General features: G+C 35.2%; 1 pseudogene; it reads left to right on the top strand.

The window, feature by feature from the left end:
* Nucleotides 1-1,345: 1,345 nt before the first annotated feature.
* The window catches only part of LOC109245150 (elongation factor 1-alpha 1-like), a 37,781-nt pseudogene continuing 20,361 nt past the window's right edge, over nt 1,346-18,765 (top strand).

The following is an 18,765-nucleotide window of genomic DNA, read 5'->3' as shown; positions in this document are numbered from 1 at the left end:
TTTACAATTCACTTTTAGAGTTTAGAATTCACAAGTCTTAGGCAGAAATATATTTAGTGAGACCGGGATGTTCATATCCCTTATTTGGTAATATAAACTCGTATGTAATCTAATTTAGGCCATTTTGGTAGACTCCTCTGAATAGATGTTTGGGTTTTTTTCTTAATCATATATTTTTTCACATTTCTTTTATTTTTAAAGTGTGTTTCTCCATGTCAGGTTTTTATTTATATTAATTTTTAGTGTCACCAGAAATATTTCTGTATTTTGTGGAAGCCTAAGTGTCTTTAACAAAACAAATGATTTCTTTGATCTCCCAGGGGAAGTTCTGTTTCCTTCTCATGTACTGTTATAGAATGCTGTCTGTGGCTTTTGTTGCCTTGTATCCAATGTAATTGTTCAACTTGGCTTTGAGCTCCAAAGCCAAGATTATATTGGTTTTTAACTGAAGGCTAAGATGGTACAGAGTAACTGTTTTTGATATTTTTATAAAGAAAAATATATAACTAACAAAGTAAGAAAATGACAATTTCCTGTATATATATATGTGTGTGTATGTATATATATATATATATATATATATATATATATATGTGTGTGTGTGTGTGTGTGTGTGTGTGTGTGTGTGTATGTATGTTTGTATATATATATGTATGTATATATACACACACACACACACACACACACACACACTGTCAGGGAATTCTCATTATACAAAAAAACACACACACACATACAAAAATATAAGCTAGCTGGAGTTTAAAAACTCAAGATTAGGGACACCTGGGTGGCTCAGTCGGTTAAGCGACAGACTCTTGATTTCGGCTCGGGTCATGATTTTGCAGTTCATGAGTTCGAGTCCCAAGTAGGGCTATGCATGACAGAAACACAAGCAAAGCCTGTTTGATTTCTCTCTCTCTCTCTCTCTCTCTCTCTCTCTCTCTCTCTCTCTTTCTCTGACCCTCTTCTCTGCTCAAAACAACTAAATAAACTTAAAAAAAATAACCCTCAAGTTCATTGTCTGCCTATTATTTGCTCTGACTTTCTTCTTGAAGAATGGGGCTACCCTCTTTCTTGCATTAGTGCACATAAGGAATTCAGCTGTTAACAGCTGTGCAGTTAGTAGCCATGAGCCCTACTTCATGCCAATGGTATATAACTGGAATTTCCTGGGTGTGGCATTTGGCAAAGTTCTTGCTTCCCTGATAAAATGAGACAGACCTGTCTGTCCTGGCCCTTTGATTTAGCCCTCTTTATTTCTTCCTGCTTGGAATCTGGGGTGATGCTTAAAAGTAGAGCCATCATCTTGTGACACAAGGGAATGTGCTTTCCCATTAAGTAAGGAATGGTTTATAAAGACTGTATCTCTGATGAAGTCATTAATCAGCTTCATCATCTACAGACCACCTGTGGGCTTCTTGCCCTGCAAGTGAAATTAACTCTTATTGAAGCTAATTTTGTAACTTTCCATTACTTGCAGGTAAGTATAACATTAACTGATACAACTCTCTTGCTGATTAGATTTTATAGTTTGTAGCTTCTATACTTTTTTTTTAATGTTCTTAGTCTATAATAACAGGCTGTTTTTACTTTGCAAACAGTGCAAAAGATGCATCTTCCAAAGGGTATAATACCCTTTATTAAAAAAAAAAAAAAAGAAAATCTCACCTCCATTTTTTTTAGTAATGTGAAAAGAAAATATCAGGACCCACATTTCCAAATATGGGTCAGCCAAAGTAGTTGGCTGTTCCTTCTGTTTTTCTTTTTTTAACAATTTTTTAATGTTTATTTATTTTTGAGAGACAGACACAGAGTATGAGTGGGGGAGGGGCAGAGAGAGGGAGACCCAGAACCTGAAGCAAGCTCCAGGCTCCGAGCTGTCAGCACAGACCCCGATGCAGGGCTCGAACCCATGAACTTTGAGATCATGACTTGAGCTGAAGTTGGACTTTTAACTGAGTAAACCACCCAGTTGCCCCACTTCCTTCTATTTTTAACAAACATAATGCTAAAAAACATTCAAATAACACCTGTTTCCCAATTGTTGCTAAATGGTTCTTTGGTAATAAAAACAACTATCTTGGACCTCAGAGGTGGTGTGCCTCATTTGCAAGTGGGAAGGGCACAGAGAGGGAGAGCTCAGTCCATGGTCATGTCTCTGGGGGACAGATCACTGCAAGTGGGCCCAAGTAACTTCGTATAACTTGCTTAACACAGTGGCTCCTGTAGGGAAACTATTACAAGGCAAGGCAGGAGTTAAGGGCCCATAGAGTGGGATTTGACTGAAGATATCTACAATGTAATCCTTTCATGACTTGAACCTCTTTCAGTTCCTTACATTCTGTCCCTCCTTTCTCATCAAGTCCACTGAGGTGACATTTTGCTTTTGTTTCAAGTAGGCCCTATCTACTCTTAAACCTTATGTGATAAATTGCCTTGCCTATGTGCTTCAGGCTCCTGAGGTGAACTTGTCTCTTAGTTGCTCTCCCTAAATAAATAGAGTCCAGTCTCCTGACATGTAACTCTTGAAGTTTGGTGAAACAGGAAAAAAATATATATACATATATGTATATGTATGTGTGTGTGTGTATATAAAGAAATGGAAGTGATTTCTAATTTTTCTGGTTTCCAGTTGGATGTTAAATTGTGTTTTCCCATCCTCATAATGTCAAAGAACAGTTTCACTCAGATAAAACATAAAAAGCCAGATTATAGATGGAGTTTTAACAACAACAAAAAAATGTTCAGTTCAAAGTTATTTCTCCCAACAGATGCATCCTGAGGTACCTGGAAGTTTAAAATGATTATAAGATGAATGGTAACATGAGTGGGAAACTGAACCTTCTCGTTTCATTAGGGATGGTTTAATCTGTAATGCATAAAGTCAGCATCTCTAATCCCCTAACCCCTCACCTTGAAAGAGACATTGCATCAAGAAAGTGATCTTTTTTTTATATTAGTAAATTTTTAAATGACCATCGTGCTTGAATATACAACCATGCTCTGCTATAGTTAAGAAGATGTATGCTAGAAGCAGGATGTGGTCTATGTCTTGTATTTTCGGACTAATACAAGATTTTTACCAAAATCCCTATATACTCCCTAAAGATTGTAGTTTTAAAATGGATGTAATAAGTTTTTTGAGGGGATGTCAGTCATCGTACACTTTACTGTTTGAAATTTGCGGAGTGTCTCCTTTTATGTTCTGGGTTTATAGAAATGAATAATGTATGAGATGTCAGAGCCCTTGGAGATCAGCTAGTCTAACCCCCTCAGTACCCAGATGAGAATATTGAGACATCAAGACCCACATAACCGATTTTGGTGTCATGATGCCCTCTATCAAATGGAAAACAATTTCAAGCACCAGCCCTCCTCACCATACCTACCATAAATCACTGATATAGGAGTAAATTTGACAAAAGCCTTTGAATTACTGAATTAGGGAATGATATCCAGTAGGTCCCTTGGAGTTTTAAAGTTGCACAGATTTATATCCTCTATATAAAAACAGCAACATATATAAAGAAAATATTTTAAAAATATTTCTAATACCAAATTCCTTAAAATCACACACATATGTCAACACCTGAAAATAACATATAGTATACAGTATACAGTTAAAGCAGCCTGCATTTGATAGTATTAGTAAAATCATTTACTTAGATTTATCATTTATTTATCATTAGATTTATCATTTATTTATGTAGATAATTTTTCAAAAGGAGATATTCCTATTTTTTGTTGGAGATTCTCTTTCTTCATGATATGTAGTTTAGTGTATTATCCATCCTTAATATATTATTCATTCTGGTTTTTATATATATTGCCTGAAAACATAACAGTAAAGTAGTTGGATATATGATCTGAGGTTAAAATGCTTAGTACATGGAAAAGTAAAGTTTTTTTTAAGGCTTTATGTCTTTTTTAAAAAAGCTCACAAATTGTGTTTTACAGTATAAGAGCTAAAAAGTCCTATTAATGGCACTTGAAGTTTTATAGTAGCTGCTACTTGCCAGTGATCATTAAGTGAATAAAGCATCCATCAGTGGTATGGAAATCAGCCCTGTTCATAAATCATTCTACTCAATCTGTTACCAGAGGTGAGCTAAATGAACATTTTAGGAACATCTATAAAAATTTAAGACCAGGAGAGATGATTTTCTCAATCTATTTAGTAGTCAGTACTGATAGAAGTCTTCTAAGAAAAAAATTTGTCAATTTCTTCATTTTACATAACATATGATCTAAACAAGTACATTTCTTCTTGAAAATGCCATGATTTTAATACAGACTAAATTTTCTTTGCCTAAACAGACTAGTTTTATGAGTGAGAAAAGTGTTCACTAGGGGAGGGAATGGCACACGCCTCTCTCTGTGCTTAAGTTACTTTTCCTTATTTGTGACTTCTACTCGACCCCAACCCCCATCCCTGGCACCCCAGTGCCCTCATACATTTTTGGTTTGTATAGAAGGTACTTCTTAGGTCCCCAGAAATTCCAGTTTACTTCTACCTCAGAACATGCTTTATAGGATTTTGAAATTAAGCTCCTCATGCTTGCCTGGTCTAAGTGGTACACATATCTAGCTGTGCAGATTATGAGAGAAAGATGGCCTGACAGTGTGCTAGGTGGGCTTACACTTCCTACTGAGAAATTACAAGTCTCCTTGTGGTTTTGCTTGACTTTTCTGTCCCAAAACTTCTGGGCATCTTTCTTGACTTTACTTCAAAGACATTCTGAATAGAAACTGGACTAGTCCCAACCATTCTTAGATCATTTGCTTCAACTTTCCGAAGTGATATAATTTGTTTTCATTATTTTTACCAAGCAATCAAAATGTTTTTTTCCTTTTATTTTTCTTCTCCTGTTTTCCATAATCTGTACCTTTTCCTCCCTCAACAAAATCCCACATGATCTTCACCTTTCCTGTCCACCAGACTTCAGAAGGAAGGATTCGATATCTTGTCATGAGTTCTTAGAGAGTAGAAATCACTGGGTCAGTTAGGTCCTTTCCAATTAACACTCCAAATTACATTTGTGAAGTGTGAGCTTCAGTGCTATGTTCTCTGCTGTCAGACCTGGTAAAAATATTCCATCAAAAATAGCCTCAGAGATTCACATGACCTTGGGTATCATTGAAGATGTAAATGCTTTATAAGGTGTTTAGAAAGAATTGACAAAATGCTTCTCTGACTAGAGCTGAAACCAGTAAATCATGATTTTATTTTATTTCATTCCCTTGTGTGATTTTTTTTTTTTTTTACAAAGGCTGGGGTAGGAGGGAGGAAATAGCCCATTCCCAGGACAAGCAAGAAATGACAACTATGATGATCAGAAATGAATAAATAAATAAATAAATAAATAAATAAATAAATAAATAAAATTTGGACCTGAAGAACCTCCATTTTATGAGAGTAGTTTGGAATCCCAATTTAAAAGTGAAATGTTTTCCTCACAAATAGGCAAAATGTTTTATGGAGTAATGAAGAGGAGTAGAGTGTCCTGTAGCTGCTGGATTGAATTACATTACTCTTGCTTTATTGCTTTGAGGAAGTATTAGCCAGATTTCTTATGTCCTTGAAAAAGAAGGATTTTTTTTTTCTTACTACTATTGGGGGAAAATTAGAGAAGGAAAAATTAGTATGTGTCCAAACAGAATAAAAAAGCAATATGCCTGGATTTATTCAAATCGCACATATCTGTATATATTTGTAACACATTGTCAGATTGATCTGCATGTGATTTTCAGTGTGTTTCAGTCTTGTACCCCTCTGTGCCTTTGCAAGTGCTATTTTCTTTCTGACATTGCCTCTTTTCTTCTCTTTTTTATGCCCTGTGTGTTCTTTATTTTAGACACTGCATTCAAGTATTTTAACATCTGTGAAACCTTCCTTGCCTCTCTGTAATAAATATCCTGCACACTCCTTTTCCTATACTGCCATAGATTGTTATATAAATCTTGATCAAAGATTGTTTATTGTATACTCTAATACTTTTTAATGTATTCATCTCCCCACCCTGACACCAAGCTCCACAAGGCAAGACTATATCTCATTTTCTTTTATGTGTTTTATTTCTAGCACATAATACACATTTAATAAATACATTTTTGAATGTCTACATAGAGACATGCCATTCAATTGTATCATGTAACCTTTTATATGCAAATGTGTGTATACATATATACATATAAAAGGTATTAGAAAGAAGATGCTAAGATAGTGATATAAAAATACAATACAAAAGATATATGGAAACCTAAAAGGACAAAAGGAATACATGTAGATAATTTTAGATACATCATTGTTGCTTAACTAAAGCTTGTAAAAATCTATCACAATTCAGAGCAGAATGCTATAGTTTAGAAACATCACAGAATCAGGTTCACATTCTATTTCTTAGAAAATTACATTTCTGTACATCAGATCAAGGAACTAATACTTGGTTTTCCCACTCATACATTTGTTTTTTCAAATGCTCATACTATAATTTGTTACCACCATCTCTCTATTAACTTAGATAAAATACATGTGTCTAACAATCTCCCTAAGTAATCAAATCAGTAGGTAATATGACAAAGACCCAACTCAGTTACTTCTGGTCCACCCTTTTTTCCCCAAATTCCACTGTTTATTTTATATTTGGTTGTATGCTCTGCTCGCTCAATGTGCCTTTATCTGTTTCCTCTGACGTTCATAGTTACCATGGCTCGTCTTCTATTCCATAAGGTGTACACCTTATATAGAATACATACTACAGAGTTAATATGTAATACGCCATATTTCATTCTGAACCAGGAACAACCTTCCATCCTTGTTCCTGTGTAGCACCTAGCCCATTTATATTAATCTTAACAACTGTTGCTTTTTCTCTTTGTTCAAATGATTGTGAAGCAGAATATTTTAATGGAGATATATATTTATCAATTCTAATGGTTGTTCTCATTGTGTCTTGATGATAATTTTCTTTAGGGAAATCGTTTTCAGCTATTTTTTCCTGTGATATTTTTTTCTACTGATTCAGAGAATATAGATTGAGCACCTGCTCTGGTGTAGGCAGCATGCTAGGAACTAAGGAAATAGATATAAAAGTCCAATCCCTACACACCCAAAAGATTTGCCTTCCTGAGGGCCACAGGCAAGCAATTCTATGTTTAAAAAAAAAAGTATGATATCACCTAGGAGAGAATGTCAGTTAAGGCTTCCTAGGGGAGTTGATTATTTTATTATCATGGTGTTTTTACTTACAGAGCATCTTTTATCAGATGATGTTATTTTTAGTAGTGTTACAACTCTTTTTGTGAAGGACAAAAGCTAGTGGAAGAAACAGGAGTGTCTGAAAACTGTACCATTAAAATCAGATGCTCTTTCATGTTTTTAGTATCTGACTTTATCATTTAAATGTCTTCCAGGTAAATTCTAAGAGTTTTAGATAAATCATTGTTGAAAATTTTGAAAACCACTTTTATTTTATTTTTTATTTTTTTTAAATTTTTTAACGTTTATTTATTTTTGAGACAGAGAGAGTCAGAGCATGAACAGGGGAGGGGCAGAGAGAGAGGGAGACACAGAATCTGAAACAGGCTCCAGGCTCTGAGCTGTCAGCACAGAGCCCGACGCGGGGCTCGAACTCACGGACCGTGAGATCATGACCCGAGCCGAAGTCAGACGCTTAACCGACCAAGCCACCCAGGCGCCCCAGAAAACCACTTTTAAAAACTCTGAACCACTGTATCTATAGCTATAGGTACAGTCATAGCCATCTAAAATATCTACGCACACATGTATCTACATGTACACTTACACAGTTTAAGTCTATGCAAAATATTATTGATTACAAAAAAGAAAACTAAATCAACATGTGCTTAGGTAAATGCATTGGCACTGTTGCACATTTATTTTTTATGAAGACCAAACGGTAAAACAGAAAACAAAGAAAAGCATGAGCACATGTGCTCATACACACACACTCACACACACACACATAGACACACACACACACACACACAACTACACATGTACACACATACAGGTCGGTACCTAGATACTGGCCATGCATGAGTTTTGTTACTGATTTATAGAGATCATATTCCAAAGCTGAAATGCTCTGAATACACTTGGCCTAGATCAGTTACTGTTTGATGATAATTTGTGCAGTTTAATTTTGTATCATATGTTGGTTGAAATCAATGTTAAACAGATCAAAGGCCAAGGAAAATCTTGTATTGATATTGATGTTCTTTCCAATATATAAGAGACATGGGTAGCAATCTGAAACAATATAGAAAGATTACTGAAATATATAAATTCATATGGTCCTGAAAAAAGTCAAAATTTCAGGGTATATTGAGTGTGTTCTACAAGATAATTTGTCCTCTTTTCATATTGTGTTAATGACCAGCACTGTAAGATAAGCTAGTATAACCTATACTATACTGAGTGTAAAATATTGTAATTGCAACGTTCTGACTTATGGGTGTTGGTTGGGACATGCTTAATGGTGTTGTAAAGGAAATGTTTTGACACAGCTCCCATTTTTTCATTTTTGCCTCTAATCAGGAAAATAGTCTTCTCACAAATTGTTTCAGCACCTTAGCATTGTAATGCTTGCTATGAGAACAGAGGGTGGCCTAGTTGAAGAATGGAGTTCATTGAAGAGTTTACATTTAGAGGCAGATTTATGTCATAAAGCAGCCATTATGACTATTATAGTCAGTGATTGGAAGTTCTAGTTTGAGTCAATGTAAAGATAAAGTCTAAGACATAGAAAGAAGGGTCTGAAGTAATATGCTGATTTCTCAGACAGGCCACATGGGCAAAACTAGCATGAGAAACAAATCAATATCCAGAATGGATCAGAGTTATCAATAGGTACTTGAAATATACACTAGGGAGAAATAGCATTGATAAGAAATTGTCTATATGTAGTAATCTATAGCTATGGACAGTCAAATGTATAATAATGTTTCAATCAAATTCATGGATGTTTAACCAAACTTCATACTTACTGTGTAGTATTAAAATCTTTAGGCACACCTGGGTGGCTCAGTTGGTTAATCATCCAACTTCAGCTCAGGTCATGATCTCAAGGTTCATGGATTTGAACCCCATGTCGGGCTCTGTGCTGACAGCTCAGAGCCTGGAACCTGCTTCAGATTCTGTGTCTCCCTCTCTCTCTGCCCCTCCCGACTCATGCTTCCTCTCTCTCTCTCTCTCTCTCTCTCCCCGTCTCTTTCTCTCTCTCTCTCTCTCTCAAAAATAAACAAACATTAACAAAATAAAATTAAGAAAATCTGTAGAATGGATGGTACCCATTTTCTTTTTAGAATTAAGATTCTGGTGCTCATCTAAACAGGTAAGGAGAACATTTCAGAATTGTTTCTCAGTACAGCATTAGTTACAATTAAAGCAATGAACAAAGATTCGTGTTAAATATTCGAATCTTTTTTCCACAGTCTCTTGTGGCCAAGACTCTATTATATAGGAGAGAAAAAAACTTAACTTGAGGATTTAATATGACTAAGAAAGAGAGAAAAGCTAACTAGTCCGTATAGAAGGCCAAACTAGCACACCTGATTTAATTGCTCTGTAAACTAAGACAGCTAAGATAATTAGAAAAACATACATTCAAAATGCAAGATTAATGGTGAAAAAAATCACATTTTGTTGGCTTACAACTTGCTTAAATTTTGGCTGATAACTTACATGCAGTACTGGGAATACAAAAAATTTAGGTATGTTCCCTATTATGAATAGTTCTCACAATAATGTTCTTTTTGTTCTTTTTTTTTCTGACAGTAATGTTCTTATATTTTTATATTCCATGCTATGTTAGAAAAAAAAAACCATGAAAGATTTTGAAATGGAGTAAAAGATTACCAGGTATTCTCTCTAATATTCCAAATTATCCATACCTTTCATTATATTTGAGCTATTTCAAAACTCTGTAAGTTGTAGAAAATTGATAGTAATGCCAATGATTAGTTTTCATAAAAATGAAAATGGATGTGTCCAATTGAGGTATGATTGGCCCTTCTCACATCAGTTTTGAATTTATAACCAACTTATTTCTTGTGAAACCATTCCTGATTTTCTATGTATGTGTGCTTACTTTGAATTATCTTTCAAACTAGTTTTAACAGTATAGTTTTAATTTTAACTAGTTTCTTACTAGGTAACTAAAGAGTTAAACACAATCTTTGAAATATATTCACTTTCTGTTTGACCAGAGTCATTATTTACCTTTTAAAAAATATATGGTATGAATAGATAATATCTAGGAGCTATTATGAAATATATGCATGACTTCAACCTTCAACAGATTATGAACAGCTACTATATGCCACAAAATTTTAAGATTTTATGATTTCATGGAGCTTATTTTCTAATGAGAGAGACAGATGATAAAAATGCAAAAATATAATATATTTTAATTTAGTAATAAGTTTAGTGAGGGAGAGTAAAGGAGGATAGGAGGAGAGCAAGTGTCAGTAAACATTATTAAAGACTTTGAAGTGGGAAAATAAAAAAGATTACTGAGTGTGTCCCATCTAGTGTATTCTTCCAAGTAATCTCTTCCTTTCATTGCCTTTGAGCTAATTTGCAACTCTAAAATGTCAAAAACTGGTAATAATAAAAATTGCATTCATAAAAATGCAAATAAATCATATGTGACACAGTTCTATTGATCATTGCCCCATGGGTAGACTGGTTTGGCATCTATTTATAAATTTATTTAAGAATTCCTTATTGCATATATATGCATGATTATTTAAATTCTCCTTTGAACTGCTTATAACATTTTGCTGATCCCTCCCTAATTAATGGATTAAATGTAATCTTTGACATGTTTTTATAGTTTATATTTTTATGAAAGTCTTTATAAAAGTATGAATGGAGGGCGGGATCATGGTTTGAGATACAGCTGAGTAAAGATTTACAAGAAATGGGTGTGGACTATGTGGATATCTATGGAAACAACATTTAAGGAAGAAGTTAGAAAGTAGAAAGACTCTAAAGTAGAAAAAAATAGGTATGCTTGAGAAGCATCAGGAAAGAGTCAGTTGGAAGATATGTAAACCATAAAAAACAAAAGTAGGGAGATGGTTTTAGAGAGGTGAGCACCCGCTAGGCCAAGCTAGTCATTGTATACCAACATAAAGAATTGGCATTTTCTACCTGTGATAGGATGGAACAAAGGAAGGATTAGATCTTCCTTGCCTTTGAAAAAGATCACTGAGGAAAACTGTGCTGAAAATAGATTTCAGATAAGAATAGCGGAAGAAAAAAGACCCATAGGGACCTTTGTTTGTATTTCACAAGAACTGTGGTTGTGTCTTAGACTAGGGTGGTAATACATGGAAAGAGGTGGTCTCATTTGTGGTATATTTTGAAAGAAGAGCCAATCGTGTCAAAAAATTGGATGGGGTATGAGAAGGAGAGAACAAAATGTGACAGTGTTTCCTAAGTGTTTAGACTGAGTCACCAGGTGAATGATGGTGATCTTTATCGATTAACAGAAGACCCACGAGGGAAAAAAATAGTTTGAGGGTAGCTTCAAGAGCTGTCCTGGCTATGTTCAATTTGGGATATGTGTTAGACTTCTGAGGACAGATGATAGGTAAGTAAATGCACACCTGAGCCTGGAGGCCTGGGCAATGACATCCAGGTTAGAAGGGGGAAAATGTGGTAATCAATAGCATGTACAAGTAGCATAAAGCCATGGGAATGAAAATGATGACTCAGAGAGTGAACACAGTGAAGAAAAAAGGGCAAAAGATATTGAGAAGGAGCTGACAGCAAAGGAGGACTGACAAGAGTGTGTAGTGCCCAGGATGCTGAGTGAAGCAGGTGTTTCAAGAAGGGGAAGGAAATCAATTTGTCATCACTGCTGAGAGGTCCAAACATATTGGCAAGATGAAAATTCTTGGCTGCAATTACAAGAGCTCTCCCTGGCTTAGTAGTGTTATTGGGATGGAAGCATAATGCAACTGACTTTTGAGAGCAGTTGGACAGTTTGGTAGACAACACTTTCAGTAAGTGTTGCTATAAATTGTACTAAATAAAGAGATAGGAGCTAGAGGGGATTCTATGAGAACTAAGAGTGTTTTTCTCCTCTACATGAGAAATATTGCAGTATGTTTATATGATGGTAAGGATAGTCACAGTGGATGCACTGATGACAGGAGGAGTAGAAGATAGCTGAACGATAAACTGGAGAGATAGAGGGTGGTAATTTTAGTGGGTACTTAAAACTGCTCGTATGAGACATAGTGCTGTCTCACATGGGAGCAGGTGGATGATAAACGGTGGAGGTAAATATTGCTAAAGGTGGTCAACTGAAGGAACTGAATCACTAAGGTGTTGGGTGGGTGATACAGTTGAAATTATGAGTCACTAAAAGTACAACAAAAATAGTGCTGGAGAGAGAACTGGATAATATAATTTTTGAGAAAGGAGGGGGAATGATTTGGAGATTAGCAGATAACCACAAAAGCATACAGTGTCTCAGTAGTATAGTGTGAACTCATGCCTTTTAGAAAGGAAATGGCATTTTGAAGAACAAGGAAGACACCTAGTCGACCCCAGGCTCCCTGGTAGGAGAAATGTTGGAATAATCTACACTGGAGGTGTTTGCAGGTAGGTTTCAGATTGAACAAAATGGTGAAGGCAGCAGAGTTTGGGGTATAGGATACAGTTCACTGATGACGGCTCACATACACTCTAGAGGGCATAGCAGAAGGGTTTGAAAAACCCAGAGGGTAGAGCCCCACAGATATTTAGTTCAGTGGCTAGAGACATAGGAATAAAGGCCCATTTGATGAGGGGCCATTATTGGTAGAATGTACATATGTCTGTTTCCATTTATGCCTGCGCCTATTCATTGTAGTTCTTGATAGTGTTTCCTCCACTTTCCGAAGTGGCCTCATTTGGAAGACAAAGTATAAGATTGCTGTACTTAGAAATGAGTGAGATACACAGGAATAAAAAACCTAATAAGATTTGTGCTGATACTCTTTTGGAAATAAGTGGTAATCAACTCTAATTATAGATTCCTTTTTGTAATTGGTCCTGTAAGTGGTTGATTTGCAGTGATTGAGCTGGAAGTGTCAACACCAGGGAAGGGGTGGTCCCAGCTAAAGCACATGGAGTGCTAGGGTGTCTCTTACGTGCTGCCATAGGTAATATGGGCATATCTGGTGAGGGCAAATCCTAGTGTTACTAGGATTTAGTGGAAAATGGACGATTGAATTAATATTAGCTTTTAAAACGATTTGTCTGTAAGATTCATTTTCAGAAGTGTTTCCGTATATAGTCTTCTACTTTATAGATGCAGATTATAATGGTATCCCCTCAAATTCATGTCTACCTAGAACCTTAGAATGCAATATCTTGGGGACATTCAGTGCTTGCATATGTGCCCAGTCAGGAAGAGGTCTTATTGGATTCAGTGGGCCCTAAATCCAATGACACGTTCTTTAGAAGAGAAAATAGAGGGAGATTCAGAAAGAGAGACATGCAGAATAGAAAGCCACATAAAGACATAGAAAAGAAGGTTGTGTAAAGACAGATGCAGAGATTTAGCTTGATGGTGGTTACAAGTCAAGGAATGCAGGGATTTCTGGGAGTTGCCAGACGCCAGGAAAAGGCAAGGAAAGATTCTTCCCTAAAGCCTTCAGAGAGAACATGACCTTAAAGATGCCTTGACTTTGTACTTCTAGTCTTCAGAACCAAGAAAGAATAAATTTCTGTTGTTTAAAACCACCTGGTTTGGGACTCCTGTAAGGCTCAGTCACTTAAGTCTCCAACTTCAGCTCAGGTCATAATCTCATGGCTCATGGTTTGTGGGTTTGAGCCCCATGTGATACTTTGTGCTGAGAGCTAAGAGCCTGGAGCCTGTTTCAGATTCTGTGTCTCCCTCTCTCTCTGACCCTCACCTGCTCATGCTCTGTCTCTCTCTCAAAAATAAATAAACATTAAGAAAATATATTTTTTTAGTTAAATAAACACATAAATAAATACATAAATAAAACCACCCAGTTTGTGGTAACTTGTTATGACAGTCATAGGAAACTAGTAGAAAGGCCATGAGCTATTTTTTAAAGCCAAATTATTTGAATTTGTATCCCTTTTTAGACATTGTTTTCATTTCAAGGAAAAAGACAACAGTCTTGTTTTCCTATCTTTAAAGAAATTGCCAAATGTTATTATGAATGTAGTTTCCTTATCACTGTGCTTATCTTCAGGAAAATGATGTATGGTGTAAATATGGCTTATGGCAAAGGGAATTCAGTATATTAATTAGGTTTCTTTCAGATGCACATTTAAATATTTTTTAATATTTATTTTTGAGAGAGAGAGACAGAGTGTGAGTCGGGGAGGGGCAGAGAGAGAGGGAGACACAGAATCCAAGGCAGGCTCCAGGCTCTGAGCTGTCAGCACAGAGCCCGACATGGGGTTCCAACCCATGAGCCGTGAGATTATGACCTGAGCCGAAGTCAGAAGCTTAACTGACTCAGCCACCCAAGTGCCCCCAGATGCACAGTTAAAAGAAAGAAACTTTGAGGCACCTGGGTGGCTCAGCCGGTCAGGCTCTAGGTCTAGCAACTTAGGCTGAGGTCATGATCTCACCCTTCTTGAGTTTGAGACCCCATGTCCGGCTCTGTGCTGACATCTCAGAGCCTGGAACCTGCTTCAGATCTATGTCTCCCTCTCTTTCTCTGCCCCTCCCCTGCTGGCACTCTGTCTATCTCTCTCAAAAATTAATAAACATGAGAAAAAAATTTAAAGTAAGAAACTTACAGTTAGTAATGCTTATAGACACTAAATACTGTGGAATTTTAGATAAACTAAAAGCTAAATACTATAGAATAGAGATATTTTGTTACTCCAAACGTCAAACTGAATTATAGTATTTATAAGCCAATAAGTTTTGAAGCTCCAATCCCAAATTGAAAGCTATTCCTTAAGGTGTTATCCTAAGTAAGGATAAAAGAAAGGTTTCCTTTAATTACAAGAATATTTGCTTCTAAAAATCAGAGCATACTCACTTATCAGAGGGTGAAGTTCTTGGGGCTATAGTCAAGTATATTTGAGAGCTCAGGCCATTTAGTATGCTATGTGTCAATCAAATCAGGAGAAAACATAGAAATTTAAAATATGCCAATGCTAGAGGTAACATAATGTAGTTGTCAAGAAAAATTAGATTCCTGATGTGTTTCAGTCCCTTTAGCATGCAACCACATGTGTCTGAATTCAAAGGATATGACAAATTACTGAGGGTGGTAAGATTAAGCAAAATGGAAAAATAATTAATGACATATGAAATGTCAGAAAAGTCACCTTGCTAAAGGAGCAGCAAGGTGGGGGTTAGCATCAAAAGTATAAGGGAGGAAACTTTCCTCTACAGGGCATGCCCGTGCTTCCTTGGGCAATGACTTATTAATAGGACATGGAGTGGAAATAATTCTTAGAATATTCTTTGAAAATATAACTGCAATTTGTTTTTGGTCCCTTAACTCCATTTTGAGCTTCCTAATGTACAGCAATGAATAGAAACCAAGGGTCTGATGGTTAAGATTGTAATTTCTTTTTAGATAGCAGATTTCTATGGCCTAACAAATTTCTTTATGTGAATATATATTTCATAAAATGGAATGTTCCCTTAAAAATGATAATTAAATTTGCAACGAGAAATAAAAGCGAGTAGACTCAATTCAACAATCACAAATGACTGATTGACTACATTTTGGATTGTAACCCAAAACAAATATTACGCAATAATTCTACTGAAAATGTATTGGGCAGTAAATCATAGGGCACAGTTAGAGGAAGAAGTGATGAAGGGAACAGGGGAACAATGGAGAAATTGAGAACTAATAAGATTCATCAAGCTCTGCATTCCCTAATTTTTGTCATCTAATACTAAATTAGTGTTTTAGGAAGTTTGCTCACATTCTTAAGAAAAACACCACCATATTTATGTGTCTGGGCATCCTTTCACACCCAGTTAAAGATGCAAATGAATTGTATTCTATATTAGAAGAAAGTCCTACAGCAGTTCCTCTTAGCATATGTTGATACATTAAACAAACTACGTATTATTTTATAAATATCAACTTCCTCAGTAGTACAATGCTACAAACATTTTCTGTTTTTCTGTCCATGTTTTCCTCTACTTTTTAGTCATTATTTAATTGATGCAACAAATGTTTCTTGAGGACTCACTAAGTGCATGGCATTCTTCTAGGCTCATGAAATATTAGTAAACAAAGCAAAGATTTCAGTCCTCTGTATCCTTGATTCCTGAGTCACCGCATGGAAAGGGCTCCATGGAGGGCAGCCTGATCTGCCTCAGACATGACCGACAAATAAACTTTATTGTGATATTTCAGGGTAGTTTATTATAATAACATAGTATAGCTCATTCTGGTTAATATAGGAATGAAAAATAATTTGTAATTCTACAATTTTAAAACATTCAAATTTTCATTTAAATTTGAGAAGGTAATAAAGATGTTCTAAGGCATCTCAGATGTTTGAATGTTTGGCAAACAGAAACCTGTTTTGAAAATACTCAAATATGAAGTTTTAAAAACCAGTAATTCAGGTGTGAAAAAAGATATAGGATTAAAGGTTGATCTAATAATTTATGAAAGCGTATTGTTGTTGTCCTAAAACCTCTGATTCCAAACCAAGAAATTATGTCCATAACAACTCAAGAAACAAAACTCAAATTTTTCAGTATGAAAGTTATAAGTGAAATGAGAGAATATTCTTGTAACTATATTGTTACACAGTATAAATATCAGTGGGTAAAATGACTATGTAAGTATTAAGAGAGTAACTGAGAGAAAAATAATATAGACCTAAGATAGAAGAAAACTTGACCTAATCAAGACAAAAAACAAAACAAAACAAAAGACAAACAGCAAACACAACAAAAAAGCAAGGGAACAGAACCAAACATGTTCAAAGTGAGTTTTGATATATCAGTCCTTATATGAATACAGAAAAAACAAATTTATGTACTAAAAAGTCTTTCAAATTAATTTTAAGCTTCAACAATATGTTGTCAAAGATGAAAAAAAAGAACAAAATTTGATAAAAACTGAAAATTTAGAAAATAGTATAAAGGTGGACAATACAAAACAAAACAAATCTGGGTTTCTGATTGTATCATGTGTTATTATTTTATTCAGATAAAAAGGGAAAAATCAGGGAAGAATGAAATAGAACCTAGTAAAAGAAAGAACTAAATAAAACAAAATCATCATAAAAATAATTGTAATTAACAAAATATTATCTCATGTATAAAGCATCAAGAGACAAAGCTCCAGGGGAAATACAGATAAATTAAGAACTTTGAAATAGTTACAAATTTTTAACACAACATTCTCTGAAGCTAGTGGATGGAGAAGAAAAAAGGTGGGGAGGTTAAAGATCTGAATAGCAGTATAACATTAAGACTTTATTTTTATTTAGAGTTCTACACCTGATAATATGCATACTTTTGAATATTCATGAAACATGTTAAAAGATCTTAATTTGATAAAATAAAAAATACATACAAATAGAAAAACTAGATAGTAAATCAAAAGAGACCAAAAAATCTGTCTTAGGAACCAACTATTATGATATAACTTGAGTTATCCAGGAAATTATAAAAGAAATTAACAAATGCAAGAATAATACATGAAATGTTAATGAAAAACATGTCAATGTAGGATACCGCTAAAACAGAATTAAACATAAAAAAATAGTTTATGATCGCAAATAATACTAGTTTTTTGTTTACTTTTTATTTTTTATTTTTTTTTAACGTTTATTTATTTTTGAGACAGAGAGAGACAGAGCATGAACAGGGGAGGGGCAGAGAAAGAGGGAGACACAGAATCTGAAACAGGCTCCAGGCTCTGAGCTGTCAGCACAGAGCCCGACGCGGGGCTCGAACTCACGGACCGTGAGATCATGACCTGAGCCGAAGTCGGACGCTTAACCGACTGAGCCACCCAGGCGCCCCTTGTTTACTTTTTAAATAACATATGCTGAACTAAAGGATCTGGGGAAAAAAGCAATAGAATAAAAATAAAGTAATTATGGGGTGCCTGGGTGGTTGGTTAAATGTCCAACTCTTGATTTCCACTCAGGTCATGATCTCAAGGTTTGCGAGTTTGCCCCCTTCCCCTGTCAGCTCCCTGCACACAGTTTGAAGCCTGCTTGGGATTCTCTCCCTCTCTCTGCTCCTCACCCTCCTCCCTGCTCCCTGTCTCCCAAAATAAAGAAATAAACTTTAAAAAAATAAAGACATGAGAAGAAAAAGCATTGGTATGATTTATATTATTAATTATTATTTATATTATCAATGAAATAAAGACCCTCCCAGCCCTGAAAAATAGTGAAGTTTAATAAACTGAAATGGATCTGTACAATAGATACTTCAGATACCTTAAATTCCAATACTGAAGAAGAGATGGTTAAATAGGAACAACACTCACAAAATATAAAATACGATTCATTTATTGAATCTCTGAAGAAGGAAATGCTAAACCACAAAGCCACTGGAAGAACATGGAGTAAGACTCCAGTAAGACTCTGAAAATATCTGGGAACAGGGATTCTACTGTTAACAGCATATTCTTAACTGTTAACATACTGTCTCCCTGTTTTTGTATGTTTAGCTTCTCTTATTTAGCATTAAATGATTTTTTGTTAAAGATAGGCTATTTTCTTTTACTTTTCTAAGAACCTATATAATCAATTAT

The sequence above is a fragment of the Panthera pardus genome, unplaced genomic scaffold (genome assembly GCF_024362965.1).
Source record: "Panthera pardus isolate Hobbes unplaced genomic scaffold, ASM2436296v1 HiC_scaffold_12, whole genome shotgun sequence".
Lineage (NCBI taxonomy): Eukaryota > Metazoa > Chordata > Mammalia > Carnivora > Felidae > Panthera > Panthera pardus.
This window is presented reverse-complemented; position numbering and strand designations above follow the sequence as displayed.